General features: G+C 46.9%; 1 protein-coding gene across 1 annotated transcript in view; it reads left to right on the top strand.

Moving 5' to 3' along the window:
* Positions 1–27,726, top strand: part of Asic2 (acid sensing ion channel subunit 2) — a 266,849-nt gene that overhangs the window by 222,604 nt on the left and 16,519 nt on the right. The window lies entirely within an intron of this gene.

Raw genomic sequence — 27,726 nt, 5'->3', positions numbered from 1 at the left:
TTCAAGGATGGATGCTTATGTGTGTGTGTGTAACAGAGAGAGACAAAGAGAGAAGGAGAGACAGAGACTTATCTGCATGTGTATTGCACCACCTTGTGCACATAGGCCAGAGGAGAATGTCAAGTATCATGCTCCATCACTTTCTGCCTTATTCCCCTACGGCACCCGAGGCATCAAGAACAGACAAGAAAGGGAATGCATACAGACAGAGATGCATACAGCACAGCTTCATCCAGGGACTTACAAGAGCCGGGCCAAAGAGCCAAAGCTTGGCCAAGGCCATGTAGCCAGTGCTGACAGAGCTCCCCACGCCTGACCACAGGCTGGCATGCACTTCTCTTGCCTGCCTGACACCCACCCTGAAATAGGAGTCTTAGGTGAGGCGTAGAGACATGAGGAGAGAGAATAGCACCAGCTGGCCGATGACCTTTCTTCCTGTGGTCGGGGCATAATTGATCACGTCTGTTTCTCATCGAGATCAATCGAAGAGGACATCTCAACCCCGGCCGACTGACTGACGTCTAAATGAGGAAGGTGCACTTGCTTGATAAATGAGTCACGAATGCCTTCGACGCCACACTCTCTAACCCTGCACCATAAGCTCTTCCATAATGATAAATTCTCCCTGGCATCAGGCAGTGCTACGAGGCACGTGTGTCCCCACAGACAGTCTCCTGACAAATCGTAGCTCGCAGACACAGCTCAGGAAAACTCCAAGTATTGATCTCCCTCATGTGACCATGTTGTATTCATGGTAAAAAAGAAAAAAAAATCACAGAATCCTGAAATGCTGAACTGGAAAAGCCTACAGAGACCATTTTTGCTCATGGAGAAACTGGCGCCTCACAGAGGGAAAGTTGCCTTGGTAACTTGGCTTGGCTGCAACAGGGCCTGTAGTTGAGACATAGCCTTAGGCCAACTCTGGAAGAGAAAAATGTTCCCCCTACATCCCTGCTCAAAATTTTGAGGTGTGTGTGTCTGTCAGTAAGTGTGAGAAGTGACAGGTGGGGTAAAACAGGTGGGAGAAAGGTGCCAAAGGCAGGAGAAGAGGCCAGAGCATGGTCCTGACAGAAGAGCAAAGGAGCCTGATCCAGGGCAGACGGGTACAGACAAACAGGAAGGAAGGCCAGGGTAGTAAGAGAGTGGAGTCAGAAAGGTCCTAAGACCTTTGGGGAGAAGAGGAAAGACAGAGTAAAGACACGAGCACAGATCCTGAATGTCTACTGAAGAAAAGGAGCTTGGGTTTTCCTGGGGAGAAGACGTGGCCTGGCCTGCATTGTAAAAAGATGGAGAAGTTGGCCCAGCAGGAAATGGTACTGCCTGACCACCAGAGTTCAGCCTCGGGATCCATGTGGTAGGCCTCCACGTGTGTGCCGTTGTACCTGTGTGCAAATGCACACAGCACACAAACAGCTGGTTATCCAAACAAATGTTATTTTCAAATACAGGATTGGGGTGAGGCTATGGGCAGTAACACCACAAGGAAGGCAGGGGACAGGAAGCTATTGCAATAATCCAAGAGAGGTAGTGACAGTCTCAGCTTGTGGAGAACAGGAGACATCTGTGTTGGTTTGGGGAGATGGAATCTGTAGGTCATACACACTTGGTGGAGGAGAGAGAAGAGGGAAGGGAATCCCGTGGAAAGATGTGTTTTCCTTCTAACTCCCAACATGAATAATTTTCAGACCTAAAAATTAAGACCCCATGTCTCCATTGTCTTCAAATTACACTCTGAATTTCCACACAGCTATCCAAAAGGCATTGCAATATACTGTATGGTTGGTAAATTCCATCTTGCTGTCCCCCCCCTGCTGCAGCCTCCTCTTGGTATGTCCTTCAGTTGGAGAATTTGGGCTCATCTACAGCACTGCCTGTGTTAGGCAGGGGAGGCTAACTTCTGTAATGATCAGCCCTTCAGTCTGAGTGACAGCACAATAAAAGTTTATCCTTCCCCCACGATAACAGGCAGTGTTCCATGAAGTCATTCGGGGACCCAGAATCCTTCCATTTTGTGCTCCTCCCTCCTCCAGGTTTTAGCTTTGCCTCCTTTCTGCTGACAGATGGGAAAAGAGCTTATCTAGCCTTAGCCGGGGAGTCCCACTCACTTCCACCTCATCTCATAGGTGAGAACCAGTCACACGCTTCACAAGACTGAGAGGGGCTTGGGAAAAGCGTCTAGCACAGGACAAAGATGAGAACTCCAGTACTGGGGTGCCCACAGGCTCTGTGGGGCTTCCCTGGTTCATCTGAGTAAGACATTCACAAATCAGCATTCAGTGGTTCCTTAATGAAGACGCAGAACTTGCCTTGATCCAAAGACCCCAAGTCAGCCAGACACAGTGAGGCACACCTGTAAGCCCAACACGTGGAGGGTGGAAACAGGAGGATCAGGATTCAAGGCCATCCTCTGTTACATATAGTGAGTTCAATGACAGCCTAGGCTATCTGAGGCCTTGCCTCAAAACACCCAACATGGCGGCTGAGGAGACAGGTTAGCCAGTGCTTACCTTACAAGGTTGAGGACATAAGTTTCACGTCAGATCCTACATTAAAAAAAAAAAATCTGGACAAGTTGTGCTAAGTTTGGAGCATGGGGTGATGGCACACACTTTTACTTCCAACACTGAGGAAGTAGAAATAGTTGGCTCCTGGGGCACCTGACCCACCTACACAGACCCATCTGCAATTATGTATACACACAACACAACACACATGTACACATGTCTCACACCCCAGAGGTCACTGGGCACGGACGCTACCACCATCCTCTCCATCCTGAGGGGAGAGCTTTGCCCTCCGCCTGCCATCTCCCAACATCAGGAGCTCGCTCCTCTCCATGTGCGCCTCCTAATAGATGGCTCTTCCCCTCCGCAGCCACGGGAGACAGAAGCTGTAAGGCAGTTGTCAAGAGTTACCGCAGCCTAGAGAAAGGAGCGTGAGAATGAAAGTGATTCATCAAGAAGACTTATAAGCCGATTGGGCAACTCGTGATCAGAGCTGTTTAGCTACCCAGAGGGACAGCAGGATAAATTACAGCCAGAAGAATTAGCAATTACAACCTTGGCACCTTACATGGGGAAGGCCCGTTCCAGTCACCTGTCACTGCGCTTGTAAAGTGTAGGGAGAAACATCTGGGGGCGGCCTACTCTGCATTTATAGATTGCTTTGAACAACAGGAGGATGAGTTCCTGGGAAAAAAGAGTGAGACGGGTATCTGTAAATGATTTTTTTTTTCCCCTGAGGTTAGTCTTTCAACTCTATTTCTTTTCTCAAGTCCCATTTGGCTCTTAGCAGCCTGTGGCTCCTGGCACGGGCTTTCAATGACGTGGTTCTGCTCTTTCTCTCTTCCTGCCGGTGTCACTGTCGAGAAGCTAATGGTTCCTAAGTGAACATGGCAGCTTGCCCCACATGGAGCTGAGGTTAAAGGACCTGAGGTTAAAGAATTGAAACAATCCCTGCTCTTGACCAGAGAGAACTTAGTGGATTTATACAAGTTAAACTTGCTTACAGCAACAACAAAAAAAGAATCTGACATATCATTAGAGAAATATGGGGTTCTGTTTGCATGTCATCTCATAAAAGCCCTCCAAGATGGAGGTTAGCTTCCTATGTCACATAAAGACACCTGATACTCAAACAACGTCAACACCTTGCTCAATGCTTGCAAGTAGGAAGACTTTCTGGGCCTATACTATCTCATTCCAACCCAGGCATCTTTCTACTCCTAAATTAATCCCCACCAATGCCTACCTAGGGACTCTCTGGAAAGCACCAGAGGTAAGTCAAGTTGGGTGGTGGTGGTGATGGTGAGGATGGTGGTGGTGGTTGTGGTGGTGATGGTGGTGATGGTGGTGGTTTGAGACAGTCCCCTGTACCACTGGTTGACCTTGAACTCCCCGTGTAGCAAGGATGACTTTGAACTTTCTCCTGCATCTACCTCTCTAGTGCTAGGATTATGGACATGCACTTCTTCTATGCCTGGTTTTCTGAAGTGCTTGGGATAGAATCCAGGCATACTAGGCAAGCACTCTACCAACTGAGCTAACAATCCCCAGGCCTTAAGCAACCGGGAAATGACTCAAACTTAAACCTACAGGGCCGTAACAGTGTGAGAGTTGACTGTGGGGTATAGTCCTTGGAACATGAGATCATCCTCTGCTCCAATAAGAAATATAGCAATGACTCAGAGACAGAACTGGCAGGGGTTGAGATGGGGACATAGCTGGTTCACTGTGTAACAGGACCAGGGGCCTGAAGGTGTGGGTTCATGTGGTCTTCAGCAAATCATTCAGTATCTGTGAGCATCCGTCTTTTCATCTGTAGGATGGTGGCATGTCCTCATCAATAGGAAGGGAGGCCTTGAGCAGAGCTTCCTGGGACAGGAATCGCCCAGTGAGTCTCTAAGAAAAACCATCTTCTTCCATTGGGCAGTATCTATCCCCTGGTAGTAGAGAAAGCAGGACCGAGGGTGTGAGAATGGTTCATGACCTCAGCGTCAACGTCTCTACCAGCAGTGGGATACCACACAAGATTCTTCTCATCCCTGCTGCAGTCTCCTCATGTGTGTGTGTGGTGGGGACACTAACAGTCTTCCCTCAGACTTAATCTCTGTAGACTGTTGATGGATGGGTATTAGTCATGATCCCCACTCACCTCCCCTCCTGCCACAGCTATGGCACTGTCTCAGGGAGTTGGGCAAAGGGCTGACATGGGCATGACTCATACTGCTTTGGAAGGCTAGCTCCCAGGAGTTGCTTATGGACCAACTGCTTCCAACTGCTCATCTGAGATGGTAGAGACTTGAAGGAGAAGGCTTCTTCAAAATCCGTATTATCAGAGCAGCAGGAAGGACACCTGAGCATTTTTGTGGCTGGAGGCAGTGTTGCTAATGACCTTCCCACACTCTCTCCAAAGCTTCGGCCATTGAAAAGCCAAGTGTAGGCAGTGGCCCGTGCTTTGGGTCATCCTCTTTTTGACGAGCCCTGCCCATGCATCAACTGCACATACGGGGACCCTAAAACTTGCAGAGGGGACATCCAGTGGCCATGGTCATCAGGATTCAGGACTAAGTTCCGAATGTAGCCCTTGGGAACTCAGCACAATGGACGTTGCTGTTTCATTTCACCAGCTCTAATGCTTCACATCTCCCAGGAGGCAAGTTCTCCTGAGAGATGAGTGGGGGATGCGGATGGTCTCCATTTATATCTGTAACCCTGGGGAATTTTCCCGATGGTCACCGTGTTCTGGTACAGAGTCTCAGGAGGTTTCAATTACATCTTCCTAGTTGCAGGCCCTAGCTTTCCCCACAAGGGAGAAACACTGAGCAAGAGGCACATCATCCAGCGAGAGCTCAAGCAAGGATGCGCCTATGTGTTAACCTGTTTAATAGTACTACTGACCCATCAGTATAGCTGTTGTGTGAATGAAGAAGGCAAGGCTCAGAGATGTTTTAAACCTTCTCAAGGATCTCACAGGAAAACAATGGCCACAGCTACAATTAGCTGAGCATCTGCTCCACAGTAGGCATTGCGCAGAGGCCCTGGCAACCTTAAGCTCAGTTACCATGCTGTATCTCATTCAGATCTAAGACAACAATGATGACTGTGAGGGCCACTGGTGTTCTGTGTGCCAGCTGGAAGCAAAAGAGAAACTAGAACACAGTGTAATGCTTATCACTGATGACACGGCATTGTAGACATGTTTGCAGATAGAAACGTGTACCTCCTAACAGATGGAACAGAGAATCCTCACTGCAGTGAGAACAGCGGCTACTCCCAGTCCACCGACAGGGAAACTGGGTGAGCATGTGAAAGAGCTGGAATCGAGACCCAGGTGTGCCTGAGGCTGCAGCCCAGTCTTCTTACCACCCCTCCCCCCATGCTGAGAAGCACCTGCTATGCATCCTCTGAGCCAACCCCCAAGTCACTGTCTCTGGTCCCCACAGTAAACGTGAGGGTTGGTATTTATGCCCACACGTACGGAAACAGAGCTGAACATGAGAACCCAGACCTGCTCGGTCCTGAAGCCCCAAGGACCTCACAGCATCCCACATCATACCACCTCCTTCTCTTGCCTGTCTACGATCCCGACAGTCTTTTCCAGAAAGTCATGTGATGTTCTGGGTGAGTGTGATTTTGCTCTGTTGAGCCCTCCCACAAAAGTGAGAGCTCATGCCATTCCAAGACCCAGCCAGGAGGATGAGGCAACCTGTGACCAGGCCCCATTCTGCCACCTGACCCTCTTTCAGTGGGAGGTACAGATTGTCTGCTCTCTACAGCCATTCCTCACAGACCCACTTAGAAGCAGAGCCATGGACCTTAGACAAAGATCCAAACTCGCCCTGGGACTCTGAATTTGTTACTTTTTCTCATGCTATGACAAAAATGCCCGGCAGAAAGCAACTCAAGGGAGGAAAGATTAATTTTGGCTCACAGTTCACAGGGATCCAGTCCAGCATGGTCGGAAAGAAACGGTGGCGGGAGGGTGAGGCAGCTGCACATTGCATCCATAGCCAGGAAGCAGGGATGAATGCTGATGTCCACTTAGCTTTCTCCCCTTTCCCTCTTAATTCATTCCCTGTCCACATTCTGGGTTGGCATTCCCAATTAAACGTATCTAGAAACAAGCTCATAGACACACCAATAGGGCTGTCTCCTAAGTGATTCTGTGCCCAGTCAAGTTGACAGTGGAGATTGGCCATCAAAGACTCTAAGCCCAAGGGAGGAACCTCAAGACCCAGACAGAATTCCTGTCCAGGGGTCGTGGAGTGCTAAGTAGGATTTGATGACCTGGGGTTTTAACCCAGAAATAGATCTCAAGGCCAAGCCTTCACCACTGATGGAATCTATTTCTTAGTTGGAAAGGCAGGCTTTTTTTTTTAAGGTGGATGAATTCAAGCAAGAGCTCACTGACGAAGCCCCGTTGCTGAGTAAATGTCATCACAAAGTATGTAAGACTCAGAGGTTTAAACAAAAGATTCCTATTTCCTCATGACTCTGAAGGTTGGAAAGCCAAGACATCAGGGCTGGTTTCTTACAAGACCTTCTTAAAGGCTTGCTTCCCACGGTATTCTCAGAAAGCTCCTTCTGTGTGTGCACAGGGACAGAGAGGCCTGCTGTCTCTCTTTCTTCTTATAAAGACACCAGGACAGGCCCTATGACCTCATTTAACATTAAATTATTCACTTAAAAACACTATTTTCTCATACAGTCACTCTGGGGGGAAGAGCTTCAGCATGCATAGGGAGTAGGTATACCACCCACAGTGGACTTCATTGGTGTTGAACTCCAGAAGCAGGTAGTGTGTTGATCTTGTCACAGCAGCCCTCTCTAAGGGCCCAAGAGTCAAGGTTGCATCTGTAAAAGACAGTATCTGCTAAAAGTAGATCATGGATGGATATTGACAGCTTTTAAAATGAGCACAGATGGGGGCTAGAGAGATGGCTCAGCAGTTGAGAGCATTGGCTACTCTCACAAAGGACCTACGTTCAATTCCCAGCATCCACCTAAGATCTGTAAGTCCTGTGCCAGGAGATCTAATGCCCTTTTCTGGCCTCCAAGGGTACCCACATGAACATGGTACATGTACATGCACTCAAACACACATTACACATTACATAAGTTGTTGTTGTTGTTGTTGTTTTAAATAGCACCACCTAAGACAAACAACTCGTCCACATAAATTGGCATGCTTTAGTGGAGAGGAAAGCAGATTTTTAAGGTTCTGAAGTAGCTCTGCCCTGTGTAAAAAAAACTACTTAGCAAAGCAGGGGAGATGGTTCAGCCGGTTAAGTGTCTGCCACGCAAGCATGAGGACCCAAGTTTGGGTCCCCAGCATCTATGCAAAAGCCTGGCATGGCTGCATGCATCTGTAACTCTGGGATCTTGCAGTCAGGTAGAGACAGAACGAGCCCTGGAGCTTGCTAGCTGGCCAACCTAACTGAATCTATGAGCTCCAAGTTTGATGGAAGATCCTGTCTCAAAAAGTAATGTGGAACACTGTAGCAGAAGACACCAGCCTGTATGCACACACATCCACACATCCACACATACACATATGCACGCACCTACAGAAACATATGCATACAACACACACACACACACACACACACACACACATACACACAAAGAGAAATGAGTGCCTGAGACTATGGTCTTGCTAGAGATGGGAACAGGAACACTGCATTTGGTGGACCAACAGAGCGTGAGAGATAATTTGTGTAAGCCCTCATGAGCTCCTGTGAAAACTAATTATTTGGGGATTTGTAGAACACAGTGTGGTGCCATCAACATCAAAACCAGGAAGCCAGCCTAGACACAAAGCTGGGCCCCAGCTAAGGCAGGGCTCAGCTACAAGGCAAGGATCCAAGAAGTCACTCTATGAGCCAAGTGCCAAGCGCATGAACCTCAGATTTCATAGCTCACCTTCTTAGGATCCCTTCAAAGACACCCATGCTTTATGCCTGGGGAACTCCACCATTTCCCACATGAAAAGCACCAGGAGGGGAGCGTGATAGATCCCACGGCAACTGCTTGGTGTGAATGGGCCTCTGACTCAGACATCTGGGCTCAGGGATGCTGCGGAGCCAGATCACAGTGACGTCACAAATGCAGAGAGGAAAGCCTTCCAGGCTTCCACACACAGGGTTGTTCCTATCATGTGGGGCCCTCTGCCACTGCAGTGTGACCCAAGGGAGAGGATGTTTCTGCTAAGACTCTGCTGATGAAGTGCCAGATGCCACAGAGTTGCGCTACCCAGGCCCTGGCTGGAAAATTCGCATGGCCATTGGCTACACATGCAGGGACTCTGATACCCTGCCTGGTACCCATGCTGGGGTACATGCTTCCCCTTCCATTTTCTCTCATTTCCAAGGAGTGAAAAAAATTAAAACCAAACCTGTACCAAATGCTCAGAGTGACGGTGTATACTAGCCTGGGCCCGGCTCTAACTTCAAGGGCACATGCCTATAATCCCAGCAGTAGAAACACTTAGAAGTCTGAGGCAGGAGGATTACTAGTCTGGGGTAAGTCTGAACTGTGTGACTTATCTAGGTTACTTTGGGTTTTGTTCTTAAAAGGGGAGAAAAAATAATAAAAGAGTCCCATTCAAAAAAAAAAAAAAAGGAAGAAAAAGACTGTGAATGGAAATGGATCTAAGCCCCATCAACACTTCTGACCCCGCCTCCAGCACCTCCTCCTACACGCCCACAGGAATGTCCCCAGTGCCATGTAAATGTAATGTATTTTAAGGGGAAAAGAGTAGGAAGATGGGAATTGGAGATGGATGGCTGGCCAAGGAGCCAGTGAAGCCAGATGGGAATGCGGGAGAGGAAGCAGACTGCTCAGGACCGCCCCAGAGTGTCCCCGGGGGCGTCATTCATGCCTCAAGCCACGTGAGTGAAATAGGAGGTTGCGGTTGTGCTGTGTAGCCTATCCCCTGCATGGCTGGATCCCAGCAGCAGCAGCTCTGGGAGGTCCAGTTTCACATACAAAGGCTGCCCCCTCTGGCCCCTTCTGGCTTGTTCATTTCGTGACGCTGGAAGGTGGAAGCTGGACCCAGGAATTTTCTGGGAGACAATTTGGAACCCAAATCACCACTTCAGAGTTTATAGAGAGAGAGAGTGGAAGTCAGAGAGAAGGACCTCCAAGACTACATCACCAACAGTAACTGGTTAGGTGTGGGGGCCACCTGGGTGCTGAACTGGGAAGGCCAAACCCACACTTAAAGCAAGAACCTGGCCCCAGACCGGAGGGCCTAAAAATGTCTGAGCTCTGGAGAGGTGAGGCGCTTGGCCCACACCAGCTTGCAAGTAGGCTGCCAAGCCAGGCCAGCCTGAGTCGGTTGCAGCCACACTCTGTTGCTCCAGTTAGTTCACCTCCCCACCTTCCTCCCTGTAGAGCAAACCAGCAAATCACACACCAAGGAAAGTGCTGAAGACTGCCCGCAGCAGTTACCCAGATGTGATGATAACGGCATGTCCTCGCTACAGACACTCAGAAGACATTTCTGCCGAAAAAAAAAACTGTGACACTAGGAAAAGGACAGAGGGGTTGACTCTGCAGGGTCATACCTACTATGACATGTGTGTCCTGTAGGAGAGTTTTCAGGCACCCAGCTAGTGCCATGTCAAGCCTGTCCCCTAGACACCAAGCACTGGCCTCCGCCTGCCATTCATATGCCAGGCTTGATGCATGACCTGAGGGTCCTCTTTATATGCTGTGCTTTAAAAACAAAAACAAAACAAAACAAAACCACTGTCTTTTCCCACTCAGTTTCCTCTAACCAAAACACCCTTCCCATGCCTGATCATCTTTCATCCTTTCTAGACTCAGTTCCAACCATCATGGCCTCATGAAGTCTCTCCTGTACCTCCCTCCTGAGTTGGTCTGATCCTGCCCTCTCTGATGCCCTGCACTGATGTACTTTATTGCTGCTCTACAGTGCCTGCTTACATCTATTCTTTCTAGATTCTTAGTCCATGGGCATAGGAACCAGGCTATTCATCATTAAATCGTCACTTCCCAGCAGTGTTCCTGAAAACAGATTGGGTGATGTTCCCTGAACACATGGGAGATGTGGTGAGTGCATGGATGAATGGACAACAAATGGATGGATGGATGGATGGATGGATGGATGGATGGATGGATGGATGGCTTGATAAATGGATATTGGAGAGATTGATGATGGGTGGATAAATGGATGGATGGATGGATGGATGGATGGATGATGGACTGATAGATGATAGATGGATATTGGAGAGATTGATGATGGGCGGATAAATGGATAGATGGATATTGAAGGGATAGGTGGGTAGATGGATGGATGGATGGATGGATGGATGGATGGATGGATGGATGGATATTGGGGAGATTGATGGGTGGGCAGACGATAGATGGATGAACACATAGAGAGATTAAAATAAAACTGCAGAGGCTGTCTCTGTAGCTATGACACCACATCAAGAAAGATTCTCATATGCCCAGAGGCATTTGTAGAGCTAGCGAGGCCCAAAGCGAAAGTTATGTTTGAGTGAGATGCGTTGCAATCTTTCAAAAACACAGCAACATTCTTCTTCTGCAGAGCCAATTTACATTTTCTGTTCTTGTCACATCCTCTTCCACTCACAGACATTTTTGCAATGGATACAAGCTTATTATTTTATTATTTGTCACAAATCATAGATAATTCACTTTTTAAATTGATTTTTTTGTTGTTGTTGTTGCCTGGTAAAATGCTAGGTCAGCTGCTTCTGCTACTGAGTCCCTTCCAGCAGGCACAACTGAAAGCTCTGGCGACTTCAAAGCAAGGACAGAGAGTGGCTGACTTCTAACTGGGGAAGGTCTCTTTGCGGTCCCATTGGCCCAAACGCTAATCGGGGATACTCTTGCTTAAGAGAGCAAATCCAGTCACTGTCCTTGCAGGGAAGGGGAGCTCACTCTGAGTTTCTACAGTCCATAATAAGCTTAGCCTGTTCTGTGAGAATATTTAGCAGTGTGTGGCTTGGTGGCATTTGCATTTGAAGCCTCTCAGAATGGATTGCTTCTTCTCAATTCCAATTTCAGTGGTCCTGACTCTAGAATAAGAGCTTTGCAGTCAGGCAGACCCTAGTTTGAATCCTGCCCCTACTGCATCTCAGCAGTGTGGCATAAGATAAAGCTACTGAAGTTTGCTCCTTTGTGAAAACAGACATTCACTGGCTAGATTGCCACAACTAAATCATTCAATATTTTCCATGCTGAGGGGTCTGAAGAGCATTGCTGCCATCCTTTAAACCTTTACCTCAGGTTCCATCCACCCATATGGTAATGACCTCTGTTTCCTGTGGACCCCACTGCGCCGTATATACCGTATACCATCCTTAGGACACAGCCACGAGAAGGATGAACAACTGCGTTTTAATCCCTGCTCTGCTACCCGTTAGCCATGCGAGCAGAGTCACTTACCCTCTCTGGACCCATCTAGCCAGAGGTTTGACAGAGAACACTGAAGCACCAATCCGTATGGCAGGTGTGTGGATTCGGGGAGTCCACAACAGCCAAATGCTTTGAACAGTGCCTGGCCCTCAGCAAGAACTCAACGCTTCCGATGCCTGTTAGCATTGGCTGGGTGGTCATTCGGGCAGTAAAACATCCCGCCAGGTCATTGCGAAGATTTAAAGAGATGCTGTTCTACCTCAAAGCCAGGCACACAGTAGGCATTCACAACCTGAGAGATTCTACTGCTCCATCTCTTCACCACGACTTTTGCCTTGCCCTGAGCCTACCCTCCCTGCTCTGTACTTACGGGAAGAACTTTCAGTGAAATAGGGCAGAGGCAATGGGACTGTGTCTCCTCCCTTCCGGCTGCCTGAAAGGATGTATTTCCCCTGAGATCCCTTTAATGCCTGTGTTACCAACTGATTGGTGGATTTGATTTTAGTGTTTTATTTGATTTCAGAATTGTTTAAAAGGAGCACAGTATAATCACTTGCGAACACGCTTAAATCACTCGGCAGGATGCAATATAAACATCAAACTCAAAATTACAGCTCAAAAAGCAGGCTCTGATTTCTCCTCCTCCTCCCCCTCCTCCTCCTGGGTGGGCAAGATAGAAGTTTGCACATGTGTTGGAAAGTGGGAAAAGAATTCACAGGGCATGGCTGAAGGCCGGGAATCGTAGGTTCTAGAACCTAGGTCTCCTCTGGGCACAAGACCCCTTACTGATAGGACAGAGGTTGAATGTCACATCCAAGGTCACATGAGAAAACCTAACTACAGACTAGTCCAAGACTCAGATGTGACCCATGGAGACCAGAGCACTGAATTGTCCCTGCTATCCATCAGCTTTACTCTCCAGAAGATGAGAGAGAAATGCCTCCAGATATCATGGGACATACCTCAAGATAATAGTAGGGGTTCAGCGGTATAGAAGCCTCTCAAGTGTGAGTACCCCACTTCACTTACCTCTGTGGGCTCCAGAGCCTGAAATATCCTGGGGGTGAGAGAAGCATTCATACAGTGAGGCTGGACCACTGGCCTGAGGCTCCTGACAAGAAACTGCCTGGACCATACCCCGACTCCCACCTCCTGCACCCTCTCAGAGGCCACACAGAGGTCATCTGGTGTGTGCCTACTGTGTGCCTCATCTCCTTGACTGAGTACCTCCTCCTTGGTGGCAGCCTTGCCAAGGGAGCCCAACAGCCCTTTTACTGCATTCTCCGAGAGACGCAACAGCAAAGGAATTGTCCCTTCAGCACTTAAGGCAGTTTGAAGACTTGCTGCTGGCTCTGAGCCAGGGTCACGCTGGCCCTGTCTTCGTCTAGTTCTCCAGACAGAAAGGGAGAAGAAAACACACTGAGTCAAATATTTAAATCGGGCAAGTCGTCTCAGGGCAGCCCACCCACTCTCCATCCACCCTGCGCCCTGGCTTGCCCTGTGCCTTGACTTGCGGAAAGACTCACATACCCGAAGACTTTGAAGAGGCTGGGGGAGCTCAGCAGCCGCATGCTCCAGACCCCTGGTTTTACGGAGCCCATAAGTAAGGCTCTGAGGGATTGCCATGCCTGCCCAGCAGCCCTCTCCCTCAGCCTCGGCCACCTCATCTCATTGCTGAGACAGTCAGTCCTGACAATGCCGTCCGATAACATGCAGAGAGGGACTACATATAGAAGACCCCAGAAACCACACAAAATAAGGGTGTGCCACATTTTGCCAAAATGTGGTTACCTGTGTCTGTGTGTGTTCACATGTGTGTGGGGTGCATGCATGTGCACAGTTACACGTCACATGGATAGAAACCAGGGGACAACCTCAGTGTAATTCCTCAGACATTGCCCACTTTAATATATATACATTTAGCTAGGGTCTCTCACTGGCCTGTAACTCACCCAGTAAGCTAGGCTACCTGTGAGCCAGGGACCTGCCTGTCTGTCCATCTCCACTAGTGTGTGCTACCACATACAGCTTTTTTTTTAACATGTGTTCTAGGGCTCAAACTGGGGTCCCCTTCCTTGCCAGGCAAGCCCCAAAATGCATTTCTGAGTCATTGATGGAAGGGCACGGCCAGGTGGTCTATGAGTTCCACTGGCTGTGTCCCCTGAGCCCACCCCGGGGTCGGGGACACAGGATGGCACTAAGGACATCCATGGAGACTGCAGTTTCGACTTCTTCAACATCCATTATGCATCAGACACTCTTGGGCACGTTCCATCTCGTTATGCAACGAGGCAGCAAAGTCTTAACATCCTGCTTGAGAACTCCTCTTCAGGAGAGAGATGCCTTCCCCTAGGAAAACACCGTTGTGAGGTGAGACTCCGTGGGAGAGGATGTGGCCACATGCCAAGACCTCGGGGGGAGGATGGCACTGCCTGGGAACATCCTGACGCTGCTCCCGGAAGAAGCAGGAAAGCACCTGAGGAGGGCACAAGGAGGAGGCAGGAAAGGGAAGGCAGAGATGGAGATGGATCAAGGTGAGGAGAGGTGAAAAGGCAAGAGAGCCTGCTCCAGCACCCTCGGACATCTTCCCTGGATCCCATCGTCCTGTGTGAGTGGGCTTTCTGAAGAATGTAAGCAGGGCTGAATTGTATACAAGGTCTTTGAATGTAGAACTGTCCCCACAGGCTCATGTGCGTTAGTTACATTTGGTCCCCAGCTGGTGATGCTGTTTAGGGGGATTATGGGACCTTTGGGACCCTATTAATGGACATAGACCACTGGGGAGTGTGGCTTCAGGGAGAAATGTTGGCCCTTCTTCTGGTCTGCTTCACCTCATGCAATAATAATGCCTCCAGCTCCCGCCACTGCAAACCAAGCTGTTCTACCACGTCTTCCCTGCCATGGTGGGCTGTGATCCTCTGAAACTGTGAACTGAGATGAGGCCTCCTTCCCTTGAGTTCTTCCTGCCCAGTTCCTCTTCGCTCATGGCAAGGAATACTGTTGTGATGTGGAGCAGGCACTGGAGAGACATCACCTAAGGGTCGCAGCTGGGTTACACATGTATATGCTTTTCAAGGTTAAGTTTAATCTCTCCCAGGTAGCTGATATCTCAAGATGCAAGCTCTTGAAGAATAAGATGTCAGAGAGGCCCAGCCACGTGTTCAAATTCCCCCAACTCAGTAATCAACAGCGTCAGAATCAGCTTAGTGTAGACCACGTTGTGTAAACTCATAACAAGGCCAGGACCAGAGTGTGAGGGGGAAAGAGGAAGCCAAGCTAGAACAGGTCTAAGGGCTTAGCCTTGGCAAGGACTCTGGGTGTGTTTTCCAGGACTTAGGGGTATACCATTCAAGGGTGCAACATATCCACTCCCCGAAGGAAGAAGTCAAGGGGCTGATAGAAGAGAAGAGGCAGATGGGCATTCAGTGACATCAGGTATACTAGATGGGCCTTTCCTGTCTCTCTCTTCTCTCTGCCCGTGCCCTCTTAGCCTTCCAGAAGCAGGAGGCGTGTGTTTCTCAGTACTTTTACCACCCTCTCAGCATCTCCTTCTAACTTAGAGCCTCAGATAGTGGCCTGAAGACACAGCAGGGAGGTCCAGGAACATTGACCAGGGCCTAGGATACGAACTTGAGACCCAAGACAGCTGAGACTCTGAAGAGCACCTCAGGCTGTAGTGCCACCTGCTGGTGAGTCTCAAACCTTGGATCTGGGACAGTCTGAAACCTTTAGAGGGTGAAGAGAACCTAAGGATAACCCCAGGCAGAGGAGGAACAATCATCAGCTCCTTTATATAAAAAAAAAAAAAAAAAAGCCTGTGGAAAGAAGCCTCAAGACCCTGGCAATGGAAGGCGAGCGGCAGAGGAGGAAGCAAAAGTTCTCACTTCTTTGTTTGGCTCCTAAAAGGAAGCAAGTATGGAAGCCACAGTTCCGTGGCACAGTATTGTCTGTGAGACTCAATTCTGGTGTCTCTGCTCTCTTCCTGATTAGCTCATCTACCGTGCCAGCTTTGCTACAACCATAAGCTTGACTATTCAGGATCCTAGCTCTCTCTCACCTAGATCCAGACCCCAAGATCAAGCTAGTGACCTTTTAACTTGCATGTATGAAATAGGCAGAGCAAGAGTGAGAGAGTGAGAGAGAGAGGAGAGAAAAGAAAAGGAGGGGAGGGGAGGGGAGGAGAGAGAGGAGAGGAGAGGAGAGGAGAGGAGAGGAGAGGAGAGGAGAGAAGAGAAGAGAATGTTGGGGGGGATCTTCTTCTAACTAGCAAGCTCCCAGAATCTACCTGTCCCGTCCCCCTTGTGCTGGAGTTGCAGGCACACACAGCTACACTCAGCTTTCTATGTTAGATTTGAACTCAAGCCCTCGTGTTTACGCAGCAAGCAGTCTCACACACTGAGCTGTCTCCTAGCCCCTCGACACAAAGGGCAGAGCTTTTCTGGCCCATAAAGCCAAATGGTAAAGTGGAAAGAGGTAGTTTAATGAATGAAAAAAAAGAGAGAGAGAGATAAGGCAGGAGGTGCTGCACAATTCATAAAGTGCTTGCCCTACACTATAAGGTCCTGGGTTCGATTCCCAGCACCACATAAAACCCTGTGTGGTGGTGCAATTCGCTGCTTGGGAAGTGGAGGAAGAAGGAAGGAAGTCTCAAGGTCGTCCTCGGCCTCAGGGTGAGTGAGTTTGAGGCCAGCCTGGATGCTGGAGACCATACTGAAAGCAGGAGACGAGGGTGGAGGTTAGGGAGGGGGAGGATCATGTGAAGGACTGTGCTAGGAAATAAAGTGTGGTGTTGAGCACCTAGCCAAAGCTATGAAGCACAGAATCAGATGAGGAGGCTGACAGCAGGGCCTGAGGGGTGGAGCTGAAGACCCTAGAGAACACCTGAAGCCACAGGAGCCTACAGAATAGTGGAGTTCAAAGTACTCCTCCAGTCATTCCACCAGTTGTCATTCTCAGGTTAAAACAGATTTAGAGTCTGTGATTAGGCTCATTCAAATGCACAGCCAATACTTGAATCTCTTGCCTCCGATCTCGGCCAATGAGGATTCACTCCCAAGAGTATAAAGGATAATTTCATTATTGAGTTATCGGGGCGGATTAGAAAGTTCTCTGTGTTTAGAACAAATCCTTCTTGAGGATTAAATAAGGTAACGCATTTAACATGCCCACCACAGTGCCTACAACATCAAGAAATGTTATCTTCATCTCCGCCTCCCTCATGACAACTGTTCGTGTGTCTATCTTTCCCTTGGGATGTCAGAAAACAAACCCAATTCTTCTTCGCAGGGACAGTCCTTCAGATATGTGAAGACAGTGCTTCAGGGTCCCTTGAGGCTCCACTTGCCTGGGATAAACAAATACTCCAACCCACTTCCAGACTCTCATTGGTAGGCAGGCACTGTCGCTGTGTACACTATCGTTTCCCAGCTGCTGCTGCTGCCTGTGAGGCTTCAGCGGTGCTGATGGAGCAAAAAATGAGGCCACCGTGGCAGAGCAGCCAGGTTCTGAATCAGAACCTCTAGGAAGAAAGGCGAGGAAGTAGCCCAGAGGAACGTTTAGCTCATTGAAAGAACTTTCTCAGACTACACCCACGCCCCACCCATTTTGATGGCACACCTTTTGTTTCTATTTCTTTGTGTGTGTGTGTGTGTGTGTGTGTGTGTGTGTGTGTGTGTATGTGTGTGTGTGTGTGTATTGTGTTGTGTTGTGTTGTGCTGTGTTGTTTTGCTTTGCTTTGCTTTGCTTTGCTTTGTTTTTTCAGACAGGGTTTCTCTGTGTGCCCTTGGCTGCCCTAGATCTCTCTCTGTAAAACAAGGCTGGCCTCAAACTCTTAGACACCCACCTGCCTCTGCTTCCCGAGAGCTGGGATTAAGGGTGTTCACCGCCACCACCCAGCAACAGTGACACATCTTCGCAGAAGAAAAGTCACTCAGAGGCTGGGGACATACTCTGTCAGTTAAGTGCTTGTCACGCAAGCATGAGGACCTCAGTTCAATCCTCAGAAACTACACCTTTTAAAAATGCCAGGCCCTGTGGTGGGCTTCCGGAGGCAGAGACAGGGTGAGCAGCCCTTAGCTCCCTCAGTTCTGAGCCTAGGAGGATCATCAAGCCGTAGGTTCCATTGAGAGACCCTGTCTCCAAAAACAACCCAGATGGTTCCACGGCCGAGGTTGACATCTGGTTTCTGCATGCTCTTGTACACATGCATGTGCAAACCCACATATGTAGCCACATGCAAGTGAATATTTACACACACGCCACAAAAACACTTACACACGTATGCATGCATACGCAGACGGAGAGAAACAGAGACAGAAAAAAGAATTGAAAAGAAGAAGAAAGTCATCCCCCATCACCACCACAAAATTAGCTTACATCATTTTGGCCCCCCAGCCTCTGCAAAAGGACTTGATGTGTCCTTCCAAATCCCGTTAGGTTTTTTTTGGAAACCAGTATTGAACGATACAATGCATCCTAAATCCTGGAATGGGAGCCTTCTGCTTAGAGGTAACCAACCCTCAGAGGTTCTCCATGTGTGGAAACTAGGTCCAGAGGGGAGCAGAGACTTCTCCAGGTCCAGCGGAAGCCTGTGTGGAAGTGAGGCTTGTTCATGGATGCCAAGGAGGAAAATGGGAGAGAAAGGAACGAGGTCTGGAAGTCCTCCATGGACTGCTTCTGGTTCCTCCCACTTGATCCTTTCTTGAGGGGGATGTGAGGCAGTGACAAACACACAGTGGCACCAGAAAGGCCTGGAACCACCTGCTGCCTCCGGCCCTGGCTGAAGTGTAATCCTGTGCAATGTATTTAACCTTTTCCGAAACTTGTATTTCCCACAAATAAAATAAAAATAGGAACACCGGTGTCAAGAGAGGCCTGTGAATATTAAATTAAATAAGCATAGAGAGTTTAAGGTCCCAGTGGTGCTGAGCGGCTAATAACAGTCCAGCCCTCCTGGAAATAGCTCTCACAAACTCTAGGTACAAGATTTTTATGTTCAGTATTTGACTGTGATGCAGAGAGAGCAAAGCAGGCGGAAGCTGGGGGGTATAACAGGCCTTGGTGAAACACACGATTATTTACCTGACCTCTCTCCCACATAGACACTTCAAAGTTATAAAAGAATATTGAGGCTGGAGTTCAATTAGAGCTCAGCAAGCATCGAGTTAATGAGCCAGAAACCAGAATTCAGGGTTGCTAAAAAGTCTGGAAACAGGAAGGGAGATGAAGGGAGAGGAGGAAGAGGAGGGAGAAAGAGGAGGAGGAGGAAGAAGAAGAAGAAGAAGAAGAAGAAGAAGAAGAAGAAGAAGAAGAGAGACACTCCCCAATTTTTATAGGAGTGTTGCCCAAATTCTAGGTTGAGTTTTCAGCACTGTGTGGATGGATAGAGGGTGCAAGAGTGCTGGGAGGAAAACAGGAGCTGGGGGAGCTGAGCAGTCGCCTCGGCAGCTGCCACTGCATGGGAGGGATGACTCAGTAAACACTCGAGCTTCCCACTAAGCCCAAAAGTGTCATTCTTCGGGAGTTAGATCATAGCACTGGGTTGCAAGCAAAACTAAAATATATGCACCCTTCCCACCACAAAACCAAAGTGGTTTTTCATAAATTTAACTGCCATCTAGAACAATGCTGAATGCCACTAGAGAAAGATAATCTATCCAGAGTCTTTGCAGAGATCTACCTACGATGTGTACATTACAAACTAAAATTACTAGATGCACAAAGTAAAAGAAAGAACATTAAAAGAAAAAAAATAATCAGAAACAAACAGATCTACATGCAATCCCAGTGTTAGAAGGCAGTAAGTTTATAGTAATAATATTGAACCTGTTGAGCAATTGCGGAAAAAAAAAAAAGATGTAAATAATGACAGATTATTTTTTAGGCAAGATTTGGAAATGTTTTTAAAGAAACCGAATGGGTGTTTTAGAACTGATAAACGCAGCACCTGACATTTATACAGTGTTGAGGGAGATCAACAGAAGATTGGTGCAAGACAGAAAAAAGAACATTGCACTTGAAGACAAGTTAAGAGAAACGGCTCAAGTGGTGGGGGCGCAGGAACTGGCTCAGAAAGTGCTTCCTGCTCAAGCATGAGGACATGAGTTTGAATCTCAAGGACCCATGTAAAAAGCCAGTACAGCAACACAAACTGGTAATCTCAGCATCGGGGGGGGAAAGATGGATGAATCCCTGGAGTTCACTGACATGCAGCCTACTCTAATCTGTGAGCTTTGAGTCCAGTGAGAGACTGTTTCCAAAACTAAGGTGAAGAGTAACTGAAAAAGACACCACTGGAAACCCCAAATGCACACCCATAGCCCCCTCCCTAACACACACACACACACCAGAAATTGTTCAAATGGGATACAAAAAATAATAATAATAAAAATAAACAGAGCTCCAGTGACAACGTATCAAGTCCATACAAACTATAGAGAGATTACAACATATATAAAATCGGCATTCCAGAGAAGAAATAAAGAAAATAATTAAATAAACACTGATATGTATTTTTCTAAATTTGTTCAAAAGCATCATTTCACAGATCCATGATCCTCAGCAACCCAGGCAATAAAAGTACAAAAATCACACCAAGACACGATACTGCCAAAATTCTACGAAATCAAAGATAGAGAATCAATCTTTTTTTCCTTAAGATTTATTATTTATACAGTTTTCTTTCTGCATGTACACCTTCATGCCAGAAGAGGGCACCAGATCTCATTATAGATGGTTGTGATCCACCTTGTGGTTACTGGGAATTGAACTCAGGACCCCCGGAAGAGCAGCCAGTGCTCCTAACCTCTGAGCCATCTCTCCATCCCAAGAAACAATCTTAAAATGGGGACAGGGGCAAAGAAAGAAATAAGCCATGTGGAGAATTATGACTGAGTCTCATCAGAAGCAGTAGAGAACAGGAGGGGTCGGGGGAAGAGAATCTTTGAAACGCTAAAAGAAAGCGCTTTCCCAGCCCTAAGGGTGTACACAGCCAGAAGAATATGCTTGAGAAAGACTAGAACTAAGACGTTATATAGACAAACAAGAACTGAAGAAGTTTGCTGTAAGTAAACCCATTCTGGGGGAAATAAAAAGTTGCAGGAAAAGTAAGATAGATGGGGGAAAATGATGAATAATGAAAACAGTATAAATGTAGTAAATAGAAAATATAAGTTTCTTTCTCATCAACTATTTTAAAAGCTAATGAGCTACTCCAGGCAAAAAAAAAAAATAGGCTTAACAGTGTTCTACAGTAAGTCTGTTTAGTGTATGCAAAAGTAGGAGGGACCGCAGTATAAAAGACAAAATATGTAAATAGACTCGCCTATGATGTGATTAATTCAAGGTCGATTGTGCTAAGATAAAGATGAACAGTGTTAAATCCTAGAGCAACAATTAAAATTAATACTAGTACAAAGTGATATGAATCAAAATCCAACCGAGGCTATAGAATGAACTTTGAAATTGTTAGTACAAAAGGAGGCAGGAAAGAGAAGAAAATAAGATACAGTGATAGAGAGAAGCAGGAAAGAAAGAGCACAATGTTCACTTCATATCAACGATTGTACCAAGTATAAACAGATAAAAATTCCCAATTAAGGGGCTGGGGGGGGGGGGTTGGTGGTTAAGAGCACTGGAATCTTCCCCAGAGGACCTGGGTTCAATTCTCAGCACCCACAGCTCATAACCGTCTATAGCATCAGTCCCAATGGATCTGATACTGTGTTCTGGCTTCCATGGGCATCGCACACATGGGGTGCACAAATACACATTCAGGCAAACACTCATACAAATAAAATAAAAATAAATAAAATCTCAAAAAAAAAAAAGTCTCAATTCCCAGTTAAAAGGAAGAGATTTTTAGATAGAATAAGTAGCAACATTCAACATGCTTCAGCAAATAAAGCTCTGAAAGAGCAAAGCAATGAACAAAGGAGAGGTGGGAAGGACTGAGAAATATGGACAGTAACATTTGGAAATTGCCAAGTCTAGCACATAAACCCTCATGGCAACGATGTTACAAGCGATGGAGGTGATTATTTCACAATGGTAGCAAGATCAGTTCATCAAAATGTAATAGTCCTAAATACATAGGTGTCTTATAAAGGTTTTTAAAGTGTAAAAATAAAAAATTGAGACTGAGAATTGGACAAACGGCATGGTTTAAAGTTTTACCATTCTTTCCTCAGTCATTGATGTGTCTGTGGTACATTAGTGACTTTTGCATAGCTGTGACCAAAACACCAAAGAGAGACAAGTTAAAGGAAGGAGGAGTTATTTTAGCCTCTGGTCTCGGATGATTTGGCCCATGCATTTGACCAGAACTTCATGGCAGTGGGGAGCTCCAGAATAATTAAGTCATGGCAGACAAGAAGTGCAGAGCAAACAAGGGCTGGGGCTCAACCCTCACAGGTACATCTCCAGTGCCCTACTTCCTCCAAGCTCAGCCCGACTTCTGAAAGCTCTGAGTACTTCCAAAATAGCCCTTCCAACTAGGGATCAAACACTGAACACATGAACATACAGGGGACGTTTCGAGTCCAAACCATAAGTAAGAAAAAAATTATTAAGGCTTCAAAGATTTGAGCATCACCATCAAATAACCTAATTGCCTCTTATGAAATTGTGCTGGTTGGCTTTTGTCAACCTAATACAAGCATAGACATATCTGGGAGGAGGAACTCTTGACTGAGGAATTACCTCCACAGACTGACCTGTAGGCGAGTCAGTGGGGTGCTGTCTTGATTCATTAATCAAGATGTGGGAGGCCCCAGCTCACTGTGGATTGTGCCACCCTTGGCTGGTGGTCCTGGGGTGTATAAGAAAGCAGGCTGAGCAGGCCATGAGGAGCAAGCCAGTAGGCAGCCTGTCTCCATGGCTTCTGCTCCAGTTTCTGCCGCAAGTTCCTGCCTTTATTTCTGTTGGTGATGGAGTGCGACCTAAGAGTGGTAAGCTGGAATAAACCCTTTCCTCCCCGTCCCCAAGCTGCTTTTTGTCATGGCGTTTTATCACAGCAAGAGAACCCCCACAAAGATAGAAATAGCAATAACAAAACAAAAACAAATTACAGAATGTAAACACTTTGGGGTGTCCACGGACCCACCACAAGCTGGTCCACAGAACAAATTTCAATGCATTTTGAAGCAATAAAACCACAAGGGAGATGTTATCCTGACCGAAGTGTAACAAAATCAGGAGGAAAAAGCAAGGCAAGTGAGAGAAAACACAGCTCACCAGCGTCTGCACGTGGGGGCATCACAACAGCTTCAACAGGCATTTTGAAGTGGCAAGAGGGCACGAAATACAACAGTCATGAACTCAAAAACCTAAGACAAAATGAGCGCGTTCCGTGGGGGAGGCGGGGAACACAAGTTACTAAAGGGCTGCCTGAGTGAGAAGGTGTCTGGGAGGAGTTAAGGGGAGGAGGAGGAAGTTGACACGATCAAAATACATTGTGTGTGTGTGTGTGTGTGTGTGTGTGTGTGTGAGTCTGAAATTCTCAAAGAATCAATAGAAATGTTTTTAAAGCAGAAGTCACCAAAACCTGTGCAAGAGGAAATAGAAACTCTTGGTATCTCTGCGTCTATTAAAGGAATTGCATTTGTAATTTAAAATATCTGCGTGCACACACAGAAGCGCCAGGTCCAGATGGCTTCGCTAGTAAATTCAATCAAGCATCAAAGTCAAAAATTATACTATGTCTATACAAACTCAGAAAACAGAGACAGAGGAACCGTCTTACGACTCTTTTTTTATGAAGACGCAATTCCAATACCAAAACTTCAAAAGATATTTTAGGAGCCAAGCATGGTGCCTCAAGCCTGTAATCCCAACTGCCTGAGGGGCAGCTCCTGGGGTAGAGGTCATTTTGAGCCGCAGAGTTCATTCAAGACTAGCCTAGGCTAACCAAGATCATATAAAAATGTTATAAGAAAAGCAAACATGACATCCTTCTTAAATACAGATGCAAAGCTCCTTTGGAAAATATTTGCAAATTAGCCATAGTAAAATGTAAAGAGAATATACATCACTAGCAAGTAGGGTTTCTCCTGGGCCTGCAGGTGGCTTGCACATCTGTAATCAATCGACGCCTTTCACCATAATAGCTGGATGAAGGCGGGAAATCATGTGATCTTCTTTCTAGGAGCAGGAAACACCTTTGTCAAAATGTAATAGCCTTTAATGATTTTCTCTAAAGGGAAAAAACCGAGGGTCTGGGGAGATGCCTCCACGGTTAAGGGTGCTTACGGCTCATGCTAAGGACTCAGGTTTGGATCCCAGCACCCACTTGGTACTTCACAATTGCCTGTAACTCCAGTTCAGGGGACCCTAAGCCCTCTGTTGGTGTCTCCAGGCTCCTTCGTGTGCCTGATTTTCATAGAGACACACACATAAACATAATTTTTAAAGTTTTAATTAGCAAACAAAAAAATTTTTTTAAACTACTTTTTCTAGCAAACTAGAAATAGAACTTTTCTCAATGCAACAAAGGCAGCTAATAAAAATGAATATTGAGCATACTTAATGGCACATGAGGGAGGCAGAGGCAGGCAGATCTCTGAATTTGAGCCCAGCCTGGTTTATCGAGTGAGTTCCAGACAGTAAGGGCTACACAGGGAAACCCTGTCTTGGGGGGTGAGGAACATATTTAATAGAGAAATAATAAGCTCCTTCCTTTAAAGAAACAAGGCCAGAAAATAACCATCCCATCTGGGGTTTTTTTCCCCCAACATCACATTGAAATTTTTTAAGCAAAACAATGGGACAAAAATGAAAACCGTAAGCAAAGAAATAAAATTTGAGCTATCAAAAGGAATAAGCTATTGATACACTCAAGAACATGAATAGATGTCAAGAACATTTTGCTGAGAGAAAGCCGCCAGCCACAAAGGAATACACACTCTGTTATTCTATTTATATGTGATCCTAGAACAGATAAAACTCATTTATAAGGACATAAGCAGACAGATGGTTGCCTGAGGGATGGCAAATGGGGGTGCGGGTGACCAGAAGTGGGGAGCTCTTGAGGAGATTAGATGTGTTCTGGGTCCTGATGATCATGATTACCACAGGGATATGTATTTTCTTCAAAATTCACTCAAGGCTGGAGAAACAGCTCAGCAGTGAAGAGCGCTGGCTGCTCTTCCAGGATCTGGTTTCCAGTGCCCACGTGGTAGCTCACCAACTCCAGTTCTAGGGGATCTGAGGCCCTCTTCTGGCCTCAGTGGGCTCCAGGTACTCACAGGACACACATTCATACATGCGAGCAAAGCACTCAAACACATAAAATAGATGAATCTAAAAAAAAAAAAATTAATTCATGCAGTCATGCATTAAACTTGATCTATGTTATCCTATATAAATTATGCATTCATAAAGTTGGTTTAAAAGCAGTAAAAAAAAAAAAAAATAGACACCATTAAGAAAAAGTAAAACCCAGACTATCGGGAAAAGCTATATCCTTCACATTTGGCTCAGACCTTGAATTCAGATGATTCTTCCAGAGAATTCCAGCATCTTCATAGTAAAGACAGAGAATGAGCAGGGTTTCTTAATGGGCAAAAGTCTCAAACATATGTCACCAAAAAAAGTAATATATGAATAACTGATAAAAACGTAAAGTTGTGCTCAAAATCACCACTTGTCGGGAAACTATAAACAGAAAGACAGAATTGCTACAGCTGAGTCCTCTCCCCCGCACCCCCCCCCAAAAAAAGGACTAAAACCAACAAGAAGACAAAGTCAAGAGCTAGCACGGACTGGAAATAAGATGGCGGAGGGCTGGGCAGATAGCTCAGCTGGTAAAGGCACCTGCGACCAAGCCTGACAACCTGAGTTTGATCCCTGGATCCCACCAGCCAGTTCCTGCAAATGGTCCTCAGACCTCCACACATCCACATGGCATGGACACCCAAACACAGACACCCACATGCAATAAATAATAGATAAGTGTTTTTAAAAGGCAGAACCATGGTAGACCACAGTTGGACCATTTCTTATAAAATTATACTCATAACTAATTTATGAATCAGAATCAGCTATTCCACTCCTGGCCATTCACTCGAGAGAAACTAAAATGTCTGCAAAAATGAATTATAAATGTATACTAAGCTGGGCCTTGTCACGCGTGACTGTAATCTAGCACTTGGGAGATGGGGACAGGGCCATCTGGAGGTCAAGAGAACCTTTAGCTACACAAGTTTGAGGCCAGCCTGTGCTATATGAGACTTTGCTTATAAAATAAGTAATTAAATAAATACTCACAGGGCCTTTTTCATAATTACCGAAATCTAGGATCAATCCATCAAGTGAACGGATAAATAAGCGGGGCTGTGTTCATAAGCTGAAGACAGGCTCAGCAAAAGAGGAACGAACTCCAGGTGGGGCCCCTTGTGGAACAACCGCAAAAAATCATCGTAATTGAGTGAAAGCAGCAGGAAAAGTGCCTGGGGAAAACTGTCACCTCTCTTGCTTGATATAGTGTTTACTCGGGTGGATGGTACACTTTTGACGAGAACCCATACTGTGCACTTAAGATGTTGAGTGTGGCTGGTATGGCGCCTCGTGCCTTTAACCCCAGCACTCGGAAGGAAGAGTCTCTTGTAAATTCAAGGCCGACCTGGATTACAAAGTGAGTTCCAGGACAGCCAGAGAGCTACCTGGTGAGACAGACCCTTTCTCAGAAAAAAAAAAAAAAAAAAAAAAAGACCTCCCCCCCAAACAAGATTTGTGTGCATCTGTGCATGTGTGGGATCATATTTCTGTGTGTGTCTGTGTATGTGTGGGTGGGTGGGTGTATGTGTGTGTCTGTGTGTATGAGTGTGTATGTCTCTGTATGTGTGTGTGTGTGTGTGTGTGTGTGTGCGCGCACATGAGGATGAACATGGAAGATCAGGATTCACCCTCAGGCATCACCCTCAATTTCCGCCTGTTTGAGACAGGGAATCTTGTCGCTCTCCACCGTGTGCCACGCCAGCTGGCCTTCAGGCTTCCAGGTTCCTCGTTTCCACTCTCCATCTCGTCGTGGTAGTGCCAGGATGCGTGCTGCCACTGCGACAGACTCTACACAGGTTCTAGGGACCCACGTTCAGGTCCTCACACTTGCGTTGCAAGCGTTCCATCCAGTGAGCTAGCTCCCCAGCCCCAAATTTGTACGTTTTCTTGTTTTCCTTACTCTTCCATTTTAAAAGGAAAACTGGGTGGGAAGAGTTTGCTTCGGCTCGTTGAGAGTAGCAGAGCAAGTGCCCCATGGCCGCTCATCCTCCTGCCCGTCACCCCCCCGTCCCCCCCCCCGTCACTCTCAATCTATGGCGGCTGGGCCTCAGAAAATAGAAGTGACACCGTCCCCAGTGGGATGTCATCCACGGCATGATCAGGTTGTACCCTGATCCTTGGCTCTGATCCTCCCCGGGACTTCTCCTCCAGATCTAGGTGCGGGGTTCCTGTTTTCCCAGCCAACAGGGTAGAATTTTAGATGCGTCATTCCATGTGACACAAGACGACACTGATGTGAAAAGACACGGCTTGGATAGCAGACGACAGGGACGGGGCTGGAGCAATGGCTCAGCCATAAAGAGTGCTTGCTGTTCTTGTAGAGGACCGCAGTTCGATTCCCAGCACCCCCATGGTGGCTCCCAAACATCTGTGACCCCAGCTCCAGGGGACCCGATGCCTTTTTCTGGCCCCTGCAGATACATGCATCCACATGTGTTCATACTCACAGGGACACACATGGATACACACATTCACACAAAAAAAAAGAAGAAAGAAAGGAAGGAAGGAAGGAAGGAAGGAAGGAAGGAAGGAAGGAAGGAAG

Source organism: Psammomys obesus, unplaced genomic scaffold (assembly GCF_907164565.1).
Source record: "Psammomys obesus unplaced genomic scaffold, mPsaObe1.curated_primary_1811, whole genome shotgun sequence".
Taxonomy (NCBI): Eukaryota; Metazoa; Chordata; class Mammalia; order Rodentia; family Muridae; genus Psammomys; species Psammomys obesus.
Note: the sequence above shows the minus strand (reverse complement) of the source record. Positions and strands in the feature narration are given on the sequence as shown.